Source organism: Orycteropus afer, unplaced genomic scaffold, assembly GCF_000298275.1.
Source record: "Orycteropus afer afer isolate SDZICR_OR568_19922 unplaced genomic scaffold, OryAfe1.0 scaffold00581, whole genome shotgun sequence".
NCBI classification, from domain to species: domain Eukaryota; kingdom Metazoa; phylum Chordata; class Mammalia; order Tubulidentata; family Orycteropodidae; genus Orycteropus; species Orycteropus afer.
Genome location: NW_006922168.1, coordinates 1,216,190 through 1,228,233, shown reverse-complemented (window position 1 = coordinate 1,228,233; position 12,044 = coordinate 1,216,190). Strand labels below are relative to the sequence as shown.

The 12,044-nt window shown below is 45.7% G+C and overlaps 1 protein-coding gene and 1 pseudogene across 1 annotated transcript in view; one reads left to right on the top strand and one right to left on the bottom strand.

The window, feature by feature from the left end:
- Window positions 1–12,044, bottom strand: part of TIAM2 (TIAM Rac1 associated GEF 2) — a 583,282-nt gene that overhangs the window by 270,778 nt on the left and 300,460 nt on the right. The gene's annotated exons all lie outside the window — the stretch shown is intronic.
- Window positions 3,205–4,185, top strand: LOC103210274 (annotated as a pseudogene).

Sequence of the window (12,044 nt, the reverse complement as noted above, 5' to 3'; positions counted from 1 at the left end):
CAAGATTATCTTCTGTGTCTGTGTCAATTGGTTTCCCTTTTCTTTGTTGAAGAGGGTCTGTGCAGTCCTTCTGCCTAGTCCGCCATCTTGCCGGAACCATATCTCTATGTTTATATGTAATGTTTCCAACTCCTGAAGACAAATAGCAGATTGATAAAGATATTGAAAATAAAGGCAATAATGATGAAGACTGAAAAAAAAAAAAAAAAGACATCTGACTTATGTCAGAACCAACTTAGGACAGCCATTAGAATGAAACCCTGACTTGCTAAACAGAGAGTGATAGAAAAGTGACCACACCCCATCAAAGGCAGAGAGCCCTCAAAACTCGGAAAACCAGGGCAGTCCCATTGAGTTCAGGTTCTCATAGGTTTTGTTTACAGTGATAGTAACAATATTGGATCCCAAGCATCTACTATGAGACAGAAGCTCTCTGTACAGTCATGCTTAAAATCCACTTTTCTTCATAGAAACTGAGTCTTAGAGATATTGGGCAATCTACTTCCGTAGTGATATCACCTCGGAAACCCAAGGAGGGGTCGCTATGAGTCGGAGCTGACTCCACAGCAGTGCCTGCGTGCATATGCCTGACTAAGGGTGCCCAGCAAGGAGATCCAAGGCAAGGCTTCTTCCCAAGTGGAGCACCCTCCAGCCCACGGTCCCTGCTGTCACGCATACGTAGTATGGAGAAGAGACGTCTTCCAGAGGAGCCAGTCACAGGCAGCATGGCAATGGTGGCAGAAAAGACACAAAGTAGATGTAGATCTGAATAAACATAAACATCACACCATTGGCAAGAATCAGGAATCCACTGAAAATCTCAGAAGCTTAACTCAACCGTCAACATCCCAAAGGAGAGAAATGCCTGGGAGATCTTAAATACCCACTGCCACAGAGTCGATTCTGACTCACAGCAACCCTAGAGGACAGAGTGGAAATGCCCATAGGGTTTCCAAGGCTGTAAATATTTACAGAAGCAGACTGCCACACCTTTCTTACACAGAGCGGCTGGTGGATTCAAACTGCTGACCTTTTGGTTAGCAGCCAAATGCTTCAACCACTGAGCCACCACTGCTCCATGGAAGATTGTGTGTTGTTAGGTGCTGGCAAGGCAGCTCTGACTCACAGCAACCCCATATACAACAGAAGGAAACACTGCCTGGTCTTGCACCACCCCCTCAATCCTTGTCATGACTGAGCCCATCATCACAGCCACTGTGTCATCGATCCGTCCCACTGAGGGTCTTCCCTTTTTTCGCTGACCTTCCACTTTACCAAACATGATATCCTTCTCTAGGGAATGGTCCCTTCTGACAACATGAACAAAGTAGGTGAGAGGAAGTCTGGCCATTCTCATCTCTAGGTAGCATTCTGGCTGCACTTCTTCCAGGACAATCTGTTAGTTCTTCTGGAAGACCTTGGTACCTTCAGTATTCTTCACCAACAGCACTATTCAAAAGCATCAACTCTTCTTTGGTCATCCTTATTCATTGTCCAGCTTTCACATGCACATGAGACCAATGAAAATACCATGGCTTGGGTCAGGTGCACCTTGGTCTTCAAAGTAACATCTTTGCTCTTTAACACTTCAAAGAGGTCTATTGTAGCATATTTTCCAAGTACAAGACAACATCTGATTTCCTGACTGCCACCACTTGTCTGTCAGTTTGTCATACCGTGGTGGCTTGCACATTGCTGTGAGGCTGGTGGCCATGCCACCTGTATTTCTGGGAGCTCTGCTCAAACCTGTCACCCATGGAGAACAGGTTTCACTGGAGCTTCCTGACTAAGAAAAACTAGGAAAAGGACGGGACCACACACTTTGGAAATAATGGTCACTGAAAACCTTATGAATAGCAGTGAAAACACTGTCTGAGACATTACTGGAAAATCTTAAGTCACCTGAAATTACCCATCAGACTACTGCCCAGCAAGGCTGCAAGTGAAGATGTACCAAATACCTTGTCATCTGATGAACGTTTTTTATTCTCCATGACTTTGCATACACTGTTCCTGAGAATGTGCCCTTCAGAAATGCTAATTACCCCTCCAAACCCAGCTATGTGCCTCCCTTTCTTTGAAGCCCTCCCTGATCACTCATCTTCCTCCCCCAAACATGTAGCATTACCCCTCCTCCTTCATATCACTGCTCTATCTAATAGAGGCAACTGCACTGAAATTATTTGTTATAACCTGTTTGTGTCTTTGCTAGATTTGAATTGCTCTGAAACTGAGGCCATCATTTTGTTCTGTTTTCCTGATATCTAGCACAGAGCTGTGCACATGGGTGCTTAATAAATATATGATGAATGGATGGCTGGAAGACTTGATCAATCAAAGTGCTCATACAATATGACTTAAGTGTCATCTAGCCTGCTTTTCCATCACATCACCATGACCTAAGTTTAAAATAATGGGGAAGTTACACTTTAAATGCTAATCTTTGGGGACTGAAATGATTCTAGACAGGATTAGATTCTTTAGCACAGAGCATGTCAATTGCAACCCTATTCATTCTGCAGGACGAGACCAGAGAGGGTTAATCAGACCTGCTCATGGTCCTATGAACAGTGGGAAAGAACTAGGACAAGGTTTCACATTTCCAAATGATGGCATCAGTTCTCAATGGGCTGAGTTAGTGGTTGACAAGAGTGTTCTTCTTTGGCCTGTGTTCCCTTCATTGCCTTTACCATTTTCTCTTTGTCTTCTAGAGCCACCAAACAATTAACTGTCACGGAGCTGCACAGGGTGGCACAAACGGCTTGTACACAACTATTAACCTCAAGGTTCAAAGTTTGAATCCACCAAGCAGTGACACAAAGACCCAATGATCTGCTTCCATCAAGATGACAGCCAAGAACGCCACATGACAGTTCTACCCTGTAACAGAAGGTGGAACTGATGTGATGGGAATGGGGTTTTGTTGTTGTTCTCATTGTGTTAGCTGCACCACAACCCATGTCTGGCAAGTGGATGGTCTATCAACAGTGCAGACTGAGTCTAGCTGCTAAGTCAAGTCCTGCTTGGAGTCCGTGGCTGGTGCAGATGGTGAACACGTTGAGCTGCTCACCAAATGACTGGAGGTTAGAGTACACACAGAGGCACCTCACAAGAAAGGCCTGGCAATAAATCTCTAGAAAAACCACCCCCTGAAAACCCTATGGAGTTTCCTACAGTGAAGGAGCCAAGGCAGTGCCTCTTGCGATGGCAATGGCCACTTCTTCTGATGGTTCCTTAGCTCTGGAAGTGAGCACACTCAGGAGAACCCAGAACCCAACAACAGTGCGTCCACTTGCTTCATGAAGTCTCATCACCCCTATGACCTGATTCCCACCAGCTCCAAATTAGTTGTATTTGGTAATTCCCTACAGGCGAAGAGAGTGTTCTTTGTCTTGGTGACTAATGGGGTAGAAGCTGCCTCCCTGTGGGACAGAAAGAGGCAAAGTTTCATGAGCATGCTGACCATCACTGATTTCATCCACATCCTGCACTGCTACTATAAACCAGCTTTGGTGCACATCTATGATCTCGAAGAACACAAAACGGAAGTGTGGAGACAGGTGGGCCTACAGGCCTCCTTTGAACCACTTATCTGAATTTCTCCTAATACCAGCTTATTTGATGCTGCCTCTTCATTCATCTGAAGTAAGAGCCACAGGCACAGTTACTGACCCAGAATCAGGCAATACCTTGTCCATCCCCACCAACAAGGGCATCCTCTAGTTCCTCAAACTGATCATCACTGAGTTCTCTGAGCCAGAGCTCACGCTGACATCTCTGAAGAGCTACAGCTTGACACCTATGCCAACACTGCCACGGGGTGTACTACCACCCCCAGCTCCATGGCTCTGGGCATCTTTGTACAGCACTGAGTGTCTGCCCTTCCAGTGGTAGATGAGAAAGGGCAATGGTAGACATCTAAGAACATCCAAGTTTGATGTTCTCAATCTGGCAGCAGAAAAGACGTACAACCACCTAGATGTTTCTACGATACCAGTCACACTATTTTTAGGGTATCCTCAAGTGCTACATACATGAGACTCTGGAGACCATCAAAACAGCTGGTGGAAACAGAGGTTCATCGACCTGTGGTGATGGATGAGAATGATGTGGTCAAGATGAAGGAACTGTATCTCTGATGTGCTATAGGCCTTGGTGCTCACAGGCAGAGAGAAGAAACCCTGAGCTGCGGGAAGAAGCAGGCAGCACTAGGGGATGTGTCCCCACTCACTACCTGCCAGCAACTCTGGGAACCACTGGTGACACTTTGGGAAAATCGCAACTCTATTCCCTCTTAGGTGCCCCCTACCCTTCCACCTGAGGGCTGAGGGAGTTGCAGGAGGAAGAATAGATTTTTCGCGTCCCTTCCCTCACACACAGCTTGAGGCAGTTTTAGCTCAGTGCATTTTAGCCCTGTCCTCTTACATGAAGCCCCCCTCTGGATCAGCTCTGGGCTCAGTGCCCTCCATCGGGCAGATTCTGATCACCAAGAGAGCCCTAGACCTCCCCTACCTTTGCCTCATCCCTGCCCCTTCCTCCACCCGAAGATAATACAACAACACTCTTCAACAAGACATTTTCATTCATCCTGTTTCATGCTGTATGGGAGAGCCTGAGTCCACTTAGTGACATTTCTTGCCCCAGTGAGAGTGGAGAGAACCGTGGGAAGGATGGCCTGTGGGTTCCTGTGCTGTTTTTATATGAAGGCAGATGGAGGTCAAGTGGAGGATAAGGTAGTTAGATGAAGTTACTGCTTTTCATGGCAACCCTAACGAAAGAAAATTCTACAAAGCACTTTCTACTCTGACACACGTGGGGTCACCATGAGTCAGAAGGGATTTCACAGAAATTGGGTTAACTGGGTAACATCATGCTCTAAGGCGAATCAGCAATGGGGCAGGTGCTATTGTATCCCGTGACTACTGAAGATCTAACAGAGCCCCTTAAGGATTTGAGTCTAAGATTCAACGTTGTTGTTGTTGTTATTGCCCACAAACTCATTGTGACTTATAGTGACGTCTTAGGGCAGAGCAGAACTGCCCCACAGGGTTTCTTAGGCTGTGAATCTTTATGCAGAAAGTCATATCTTTTCTCCTGTAGGTTCAAACTGTCAACTTTTCAGTTAGCAGCTCAGTGCTTAACCATTGGACCACCAGGTCTCCTACATTCAAGACTGTTAAGTGTCATCAAGTCGACTCCAACTCATAGCGACCCTATGCACAACAGAACGAAACACTACCCAGTTTTGTGTCATCCTCACAACGCTTGCTGTATCTGAGCCCATCACTGCAACCACTGTATCAGTCTATCTCGTTGAGGGTCTTCCCCTTTTTTCGCTGACCCTCCACTTTACCAAGCGTGACATCCTTTTCCAGTGAATGGTGCTTTCTGAGAACACGATCAAAGTAGGTGAGACGAAGTCTGGCCAATCTTGCTTCCCAGGAGCATTATGGCTGCACTTCTTCCAGGACAGATTACAAGTAGTGCTAGGTAATCTACATCTATAACAAAACCCAAGCTATTCGTATTCAGTCATACAAAGAGTGTGCTGTATGCCTTCATTAAATAACAATTTTCACCAGCCTCCCACACCAACTATCATCCATAGCTGCATATAAGTGCCACATGTGGACAGAGTCATCAGTCAACAGATGGCCTTCTTGTTCTTCTCAGCCTGAACACCAGCCAGTCCCGGAGCCCCGGCTGCCTGCTGCCCACCATGACATAACTAACTTCACATGCACATGGCTTATTTTCTCTTCCTACTTTCGTGACAAAAAGTGGTTGGATTTTACAGAGCACAAAAGGCTGCCCCCACCCCTACCACGCAAGCTGAATCACATCACTTAAAATAAATAAATGAAACAGGAAGCCCACGCCTAAAAACGCTCCAACATCAGCCAATCCAGAAGGCGACGGACAAGCCCAGGGGTAAGTTTGCAGATGGCCCAGTGTTTATAAAACGTTCACTGCTGGCGACAGAGAGCTCTCAGCCCAGCCATCAACATAGGTCGGTGAGAAACTGCTAGAAAAGAGACAGACAAACTCACTACTTAACCTCTGCCCTTGAACTATGTTCTCTCCCCGACCCTCAAATAAGTAAGAAGAATGTATTTCTTGCTAAGAGATGTCTCTCTAAGCTTCACACCTTCTTCAAATTATAACCTCTTTGTAACCACCACCACCTGGAATAAAAATAATGTTTTCAAGTTTGAGTTCCCTTCAGCCTTGCTATCAAGTAGGCAGCTTATCCATTCAGATACCCACTCAATGTTGATAGTAAAACAACAGTCAGTGGGAGATTTTCCAGAAACTCGAAGACAACACTGGGAGTGAGAAATTTGACTCCCGTTTTCATTAACCCCCAGTGTGACCCAAGTCTCTATCAATTGACTAACAGTCCACAGGTGGGTTATTTATTATCTGTCTCTCAAGGTCCTTAGAGATTTCAGGGACATAATGAACAAAGCACTCCAGGACTCTGGCTTGAAGGCATCAGGTAAGACTACATCATGGCCACTGGAGAGCTTCATTAAATAACGATTTTCGCCAGCTCTCATGTCTACACCGCCACATTGTTACTGCACAAAGGACGGGTGGAATCAGATGCTGCCCCAACAAAGAAACACTGTATGGTCACTCAGGAGACTCCAGAGCATTAGAGAAGCTGCCACTCATGACAAAGGTGAGCAATGACCACGAAAACAGGAAGTTCCAGTCTATCCTCCCCAATGGTGGGCTTCTATGCACACAGAGCTCAGTATTTTCCGCTTTCCATGAAGCCAGCTACAACGAGGTCCTTGTTATTTATAACATGGCTCATGTGAGGCACCAAAGAAATCAGTGAACAGCGGGGAGGGTGACAGAAGGGGTCCTTTGAGCCACTGCATCCACTAGACTGCTGACCCCTTCAGCCGTCGGGATTCCATTCAGAACGACTCTACCTAGGATTGTCGGAAGGCTTCTTATATCCAGTGACAAATTCAAGGAAGCAAAAGGTGGCATGCTACAGCTTGAGCACTTATGTGCAGGGGCTTTCTTAGGTTAACTGAATTCAAGAAGTATTTTGACACATCCACTAGGATGACTATTACCAGGAAAACGGAAAATCGTTAAGTGTTGACTAGTGCAGTGCAATGGGTTTCTCTTTCTATATGGCCCTTCTGGCCCTGGGTTTGTAGTTCTGCCAAGATGATTTGCTAGGCCATCGTCTTGCAGGGATTAGACAGTTTACTATCCAAACAGGTGTGTAAAACCTCTGCCAGGAGAAAATGTTGGTTATTATGCAAACAGATGGAGCTACTTGCAGGCCAATGAGGGGACTGGTCGGTTATTATGCAAATAGTGGCTTGAAAATCAATCGAATAGGATCAAGCCACTTGCCTAGGTAAGGAGCCAACCCAACAGAGATAGTCAGAGGCAAGGGGAAGAGAAGGGAGAAGCAGCAGAGAGAGAAAGAGAGAGAGAGCTAAGCGCTTTGGGCAGAAGGCTTGCCAGCAAAGCTAGAAGTGCTATAACACAGGTCAAAGGCAGCGACACTGAAGATGGCTAGAGGCCTGAGAGAGACAGAGAGAGAACTCCGAGCGGTACGCAAGGCCAAGAGGAGGCCTGTCCTGAGAGGCGTGGCGTGCACAGCAGAGTGGCCATGAGAGTGGACAGAGCTTCCTGCACTGAAGAAGGGAAGGGTGTGCTCTTCATTTTGGGGGAGCCTTCCAGACCTTGCCTGTGTGCTCCCCAACACTAACTCTGAGTTGTAGCCTATTACTTCCATGTTGACACTGTTTATGTTCCTTCCAAGTTAACCCTGATCCCACACTGTAGCCTGTTGCTTCCCTAACAAACCATAGAACTATAATACAGCCCCTGAGTTCTATGAGACAATTACCAAATCCAACAGGTAGCAGAAGACAGCTGAGGGGAAGGGGAATAGCTGATGTCAAGATGATGACAGGGTGTCACAGCAGCTTGGAGAATTTGGACATGTGGGACATGGTTAACCTTCATCTCACAGGAACCAGCTTTGCACTGATTTTATTAATGAAATAATATGTTCAGCGAGGATGTGATGAAATTGGAACCCTTGTGCATTGCTGATGAGAATGTAAAATGGTACGGCCACTATAGAAAACAGTTTGCTGGTGTCTCGAAAAGGTAAACACAGAATTATTATAAAACCAAACCAAAAAAGATGTTTATTATTATATGACCCAACAATTCTATTCCTAGGTATACATACCCAAAAGACTTGAAAGCAGGAGCTTACAGAGATCGTGTACACCAGTGTTCACTACAGCGTTATTCACAGTAGCCAAAAAGTAGAAATAACCCAAGTGTCCATCAACAGACAAATGGATAAACAAAATGTGGTCTATGCAGACAATGGCCTGTTACTCAGCCATAGATAAATGAAGGTCTGTTACAGACTCACTGTGGGTGAACGATGGAAACATTATGCTGAGTGAAGTAAGTCAGACACGCAAGTCAGGACAAAAATATGTGTCCAAACACCGTATGATCCCACTTGTATAAAACATCTAGGAGGCAAATACATAGAGCACAGAGTTTATTCGTGGTTGCCAGGGGCGAGGAGGAGGGGAGAACAGGGAGTTATAGCTTAAAGGTACGACATTTCCATTTGGGATGATGAAGAACTTTTGGAAATAGCCCAACACAGTGATGTAATTAATGGTACTGAATTGTACACCTCAACTGGGTAAAATGGCAATTTTTTTGTTCTACATATTTTGTGACAATAAAATGTTTTTAAAGCACTTGTTGACCATCTACTCCGTCCAAGGCGCCATGCTGGGACTGTGATGATGAACAAGAGTTTACTTCCATCTGCACAGTCTGTAAACAAGTGAGTCATCTGCCACAACACAGTGTGTGGAGGAGGATGGCTGGGAGTGAAAGATGCTGGAGAGGCATGCAGGAGTGGTCCCCAGCCCAGGCTTCAAGAAAGACCCAAAAAATGTTAACAATCATTCCTGCATCACAAATATGACCTACGTTTCGTATCCCAGGCAGGTCGGAAGGAATTTGTCTCCACTAGGATCCAATGACTGCTTTAAACCCCGTCTATAAATTCTCTTCCACACTTCCTGGGGTGGGGGAGCAGAGTGCCCTCCTCTCGAACCTGCTTCAGGTACGAGTAAAGCAGGAGCTCTGGTGGCACAACGCCTAAGGCATGTGACTGCTAAACAGAAGTCTGGCCATTCAAACCCACCAGCCAGGCCTTGGAAGGAAGGTTGAGCAATCTACTTCCACAGTGGTACCACCTCGGAGACCCAAGGAGGGGTCACTATGAGTTGGATCCGACTCGACGGCAGTGAATTTGGTTTTGTTAAGAGTAAAGCAGATTGACCCGACATGACTTTCGAGGTGAGGTCAGAAAAGCCCATGAGGCTTACTCCTGGATTTCTTGGGACACTGGTCTTGGAGCTCTGAGGTACTATCTCTAGCACCTTGTTTGGCTTCTGAGAACCTTTCATACCTATGTGCCACACATCATCCTATTTTCCAGAACGTTAAGAAAATACTACTAAGGATCCTATGCCATCTCTTGCCAAGACAAAATTTAGCGTTGGTGTCTTACAGCCACACTGAATTTCAGCTTCTAAACCGAGGGGTGAACCTCACCCAGTTGATTGGTAGTAAGGCATTGAGAGTGGCTTTCTCCATTGAAAGAAGAAAGTTTATTTCTTCTCACTTCCAGAACCACAGCATTCAGGCCCCCAAAATCACACCTATTTATACAGTGAGAGGATTACAACAAATGTCACAAAACACAATGTGTATAAGTTGTTGAATGGAAACTACTTTGCTCTATAAATTTTCACCAAACCATAATAAAATGCTCAAAAAAAGGAATTATGCACATTTAGTGTTAGGGAAATAGGAGGCCTGGTGGCGCAAGAGTTAAGCACTCAGTTGCTAACCTCAGTTAGACTCAGTTGATGCCTCAAACCCATCCAGTGGTTCCATGGGAGAAAGACATGGTGACCTGTTCCCATAAAGATTTCAGCCTAGGAAGACCTATGGGGCAGTTCTACTCTGTCACATGGGGCTACTCAAAAAAAAAAAAAAACTGACTGCCATCAAGTTGATTCTGGCTCATAGAGGCCCACACCTGGTTTCCAAGGCTGTAAACCTTTACAGAAGCAAATCACCTCATCTTTCTTCTGTGGAGCAGCTGATGGGTTCAAACCACTGACCTTTTGGTTAGCAGTTGAATGCCTTAAGTACTGCACCACCAGAGCTCTTTCATGGGATCACTATGAGTGGAAAACTGACTTGACAACAACAACAGCAGCATAAGAGAGAGGACAGTGGTACTTCAGGGGTAGAAGTCTCACATCACATGTGAGAGAACCCTTCGCATCCCAAATAATGGTGACCTCATGTGTTAAAGAGGAGAACTACTCCGTAGGGTTTTTGAGGCTATAGTCTTTACAAGGCAGACTGCCAGCCCACTCATTTGTGCCATCCAGGGACTCCAATCCATGCACGAGGCCCAGGTTCGATTCCCAGCCAATGTATGGCCAGCACAGCCACCAACCCACCTGTCAGTGCAGGCTCCCATGTTGCTGTGATGCTGAACAGACTTCACTGGAGCTTCTAGACTAGGATGGACCAGGAAAAAAGGCCTGGCACTCTACTTCTGAAAGTCAGCCAACAAGAACAACAAAGTCGGAACTTGTGCCTGGGGTGGCCATGAGGCGGGGTCCATGGCAGCTAACCACAACAACAGCATTAGGGAAGCCTGGATCATATTTATAACATGTAAGGCACAGTGCCAATCCTTGGCACACAGGAATGAGTCAGACAATCACCGTGTACCTAGAAACATAAAACTACGTGTGAGGCCAGAGGACAACCTGCATAGTGACCTACTCTCCACCCCATCCCTCCCATGAAAGAACTGTCCTACCCACCCTGACTTCTTTCAGCCCTGCTACTGCTCAGAACCATCCGCCATCATTCCTAGCAGCTGTCCAAAGACAAAAAGGAGAATAAGATTCATAAATAAATATAACCGGATGCTTGTGTATGTGCAGGGGGACAGGTGTTAAAAAGCAGACTGCCTCTTAGTTGACTCCCATTTCTCATCCTGCTCTATCGTACTTTCTCACCCATGGAGTTTTACCTACACAAGCTGTAGGCATAAGAAAGCGCCATATTCCTAAGAGGCAAGACATCCCACTTGAAGCTGCAGGAATGAGGGAAGGACGTGACAGCCACTCCTCTGTTACAGGAGTGGCTTCTATTTGTACACTGTTGTCATTGTCCTCCTCAGACCTCAGATGGAGCAAAATGCTCCTTCTCAGTAAATAAAGGAGGACGGGGACGAAAGAAGTGAAGAAGTGAAATTAAATGAGGTGCCACTGAATAACTCTTCAATCAGTGAATCAGCACAACACAATAGCTTATACCCAGTGGCCAAGCAGGAGCACAAAATACAAACAAAAGCTGTCCAATGACATGGATTCAAACGCTCCTGGAGTGAGTCAGAGAAGGAAAACTAGGAGGCTCTACCAACCTTGACACCGGCAACAAACATCTGTATGATACTTCAAACAGGAAATGAACATCTGTTTGATACTTGACACTTGAAAGGGCACATACCAGAAAACACAGGTATTAAACTAATTCGACCCCTTTTATATGAGAAACTTTTCAAATCTGTCATAAAGTCCAAGCCGTCTCTCTATACGGACTCATGCCTTAAACAGCCCTGTAAACACCTGTGGAATGAACGAGGCTGACGCTACACTGGCTTGCCTGGGTGTGTGGGAATGGCTGTAGGCAGAGCATGGGGGTGGGGTGCCGGCTTCTGTCTCAGAGCTCAGTTCACTGTACCAGAATGAATTTTCCAAAGGAAAACTTGACCTCATTCCAAGGGCTAGACATAATTGATAAAAAAAAAAAAATTATAGAAAAGAAATTGGTGATTTCTTCCAGAAGATTATTTGTAAGGACAGTGGAACCAATGACCACTTGGAAGACTCCTTGAAAGCACATCACTGTCGAATGACTAGAAAGGG